At 52.9% G+C, this 3,254-nt stretch overlaps 1 non-coding gene across 1 annotated transcript; it reads right to left on the minus strand.

The window, feature by feature from the left end:
• Nucleotides 1–903: 903 nt before the first annotated feature.
• On the minus strand, nt 904–979 carry TRNAI-GAU (transfer RNA isoleucine (anticodon GAU)). The gene has a single exon. It is a non-coding gene; the product is annotated as a tRNA-Ile (tRNA).
• Between the last annotated feature and the right edge of the window lie 2,275 nt (nt 980–3,254).

The following is a 3,254-nucleotide window of genomic DNA, read 5'->3' on the forward strand; positions in this document are numbered from 1 at the left end:
CCTCTAAAAATCAATTAAAAAAAAGTCAAGGTGCAAAAGGATATAGAAAAAAATCAAGTCTTCCCCCTCATCACTTCCAATCTCACCCCCAGTCTCCCTCTCAGCATTTTATTTTCTTTCTTTTTTTTCCTTAAAATTTTATTTATTGACTTTTAGAGGGAGGAAGAGAGAAGGGAAGAGGAGCAGGAAGCATCAACTCCCATATATGCCTTGACCAGGCAAGCTCAGGATTTTGAACCAGTGCCCTCAGCATGCCAGGTCGACGCTCTATCCACTGCGCCACCAGAGGTCGGGCTCCCTCTCAGCACTTTCTGTGTCCTTCTGAGGTTCAGCTGCCCGTGTCCTATAACAGGTGGTTGCAACCACACCCACAGCTGTGCACCTCTTTGCTTCACAATATATTTTGCAATCGGCTTCATTTCTGTTTAGGACCTTGGCCTTTTTTTTTATTATTGATTTTAAAGAGAGAAACATCAATGTATTGTTCCACTTATTTATGCACTCATTGGTTGATTCTTGTATGTGCCCTGACCGGGAATCAAACCCACAACCTTGGTGTATCAGGATAACACTAACCAACTGAGCTACTCTGACAGGTCTGGCCTTGGCCTTTTTTTTTTTTTTTTTTCTGAAGTTGGAAACGGGGAGGCAGTCAGACAGACTCCCGCATGGGTCCGACCAGGATCCACCCGGCATGCCCACCAGGGGGCGATGCTCTGCCATCTGGGGTGTTGCTCTGTTGCAACCAGAGCCATTCTAGCGCCTGAGGCAGAAGCCATAGAGCCATCCTCAGCACACGGGCCAACTTTGCTCCAATGGAGCCTTGGCTGCGGGAGGGGAAGAGAGAGACAGAGAGGAAGGAGAGGGGGAGGGGTGGAGAAGCAGATGGGCACTTCTCCTGTGTGCCCTGGCTGGGAATCGAACCCGGGACTCCTGCACATCAGGCCGACGCTCTACCACTGAGCCAACCGGCCAGGGCCTGGCCTTGGCCTTTTTAATGGATGGGTGTATTTTACCATGCTGCTATCTCATCATCATTTAAACTGTCTCTTGCTGACAAATATTTTATGTTTGCATCTTTTGCTTTTACTACATTGCCATAGTAACTGCCCTTCTCAGGTAGCTTTTTCTGGCAATATTTAAAGGAGCTCAGTGCTCCCTGCTGATGGCATGGGGACCCAAGAGGCAGGTAAGAGGCAGAGAAAGACAACAGACAAGCCTGACCAGGTGGGGTGGCGCAGTAGGTAGAGTGTCGGACTGGGACACGAAGGACCCAGGTTTGAAACCCTGAGGTCACTGGCTTGAGCTCACACTCACCCAGCTTGAGCGTGGGCTCACCAGCTTGAACATGGGATTGCTGGCTTGAGCGTGGGATCATAGACATGACCCTATGGTTTCTGGCTTGAGCCCAAAGGTTGCTGGCTTGAAGCCCAAGGTCGCTGGCTCGAGCCCAAGGTCGCTGGCTCGAGCAAGGGGTCACTAACTCTGCTGTAGCCCCCTGGTCAAGGCACATATGAGAAAGCAATCAATAAACAACTAAGGTGCCTCAATGAAGAATTGAAGCTTCTCATCTCTCTCCCTGTCTGTGCCTATCTGTCCCTCTCTCTGATTCTCTCTCTCTCTCTGTCTGTCAAAAGGGGGGGGGGGGAGCCAACAGACAGATGGGCAATGTAGTCAGTGGCTGCTGTCTCCCTGCAATCTCCTCCCTAGGGGCCCAGCTTACCATCTGCAAACCACGGGAATGCGAAGGACTCTAGCTCCCAGTTTCCTTCTGGTTGTGAGTCATCTGGAGAGTTGGTCTGCCCCAACGCCAGAGCAGGAGGGCTCTCAGGTGGGGAGGAAGAGAGTTCAGGGAGAAGACCAGGGCCGGTGGGGGCCGGGTCCAGCCAGAGCCCTGGACCAGTCAGGACTGAGTCAGAGACAGCTTCTTCTCTCCATGTGTGGCAAGCCCAGAGCTCCCCCTGCCCTCTGGCACCCCAGCAGCCTGCGGGCCCAGCTTCCTAACTATATGGTGCAGGGTCCCAGCCTCAAGATCTAAAAACAAAAACAGCCTCCAGGATCTTCTAGGCTCCTGGACCTCTCATGCTGAGTCTGAGGAACTCCCTCCTCCCCACCTAGGTATCTGAGATGGAGTGGGTTTTCCGCCCACCATTCTGGGGTGAACTTAGTGAAGCAGAGTTGGACAAGAGCAGAAATGCCTGGCAGAGTGGCCCAGATGAACTGCTCAGGTACAAGGAGGCAGTGGGAAGCCACAGTCAGGGCGGGCAGGGCCCAGTGCGTGTGCCCGGGGTCATGCTAGGTGCCTAGGGATTCGGGCGGGGCCTGCAAGGTGGGGGCTCCAGCAACTGAAAAGATCCGAGCCCCCACTACCTGAAACTTGGCCAGCTCTCCCTTCTTGCTCTTCTCAGGGCCCACACACACACTTCTGGGGGCACCTGCCCTGCCTCCCCGTCTTACCAAAGCTGGATGCTGGTACCAGCTCTCCTCCGGGCAGCCTCCACCCATTACCCAAGGAGTCATTTAAAAATATTACCCGGCTCAGACCATGGCCGGTTGGTTGAGTGGTAAAGTGTCGGCCTGGCGTGTGGATGTCCCACGTCCGATTCTCAGCCAGGGTACACAGAAGAAGCACTCATCTGCTTCTCTACCCCTCCCCCTCTCACTTCTCTCTCTCTCTCTCTCTCTCTCTCTCTCTTCTCCTCCTGCAGCCATGGCTCAATTGGAGCAACCTGGCCCTGGGCACTGAGGATGGCTCCATGACTTCTGCCTTAGGTGCTAACAAATGGCTCTAGTCCTTCGCATTCCCATGGTTTGCAGATGGTAAGCTGGGCCCCAGGGAGGAGATGGCAGGGAGACAGCAGTGGGATAAAGCGTCAACCTGGAACGCTGAGGTCGCCTGTTCGATACCCTGGCTTGCCTGGTCAAGGCACATATGGGAGTTGATGCTTCCTGCTCCTCCCCTTTCTCCCCCTCCCCTCTCTGAAAATTGAATAAATAAAATCTTTAAAAAAAAATGGCTCTGGTCACAACTGAGCAACACCCTAGATGGGCATAGCATCGCCACCTAGTGGACTTGCTGGGTGGATCCTGGTCAGGGCACATGCCGGAGTCTGTCTCTGCCACCCCTCCACTCGCTAAATAAAATACATATATACATACATACATACATACATATACATACATACATACATACATATTAACCAGCTCGAGGTCTGGCTGGTTGGCTCAGCAGTAGAGCATTGATTGGCCGGGCA

Source organism: Saccopteryx leptura, chromosome 1, assembly GCF_036850995.1.
Source record: "Saccopteryx leptura isolate mSacLep1 chromosome 1, mSacLep1_pri_phased_curated, whole genome shotgun sequence".
NCBI classification, from domain to species: domain Eukaryota; kingdom Metazoa; phylum Chordata; class Mammalia; order Chiroptera; family Emballonuridae; genus Saccopteryx; species Saccopteryx leptura.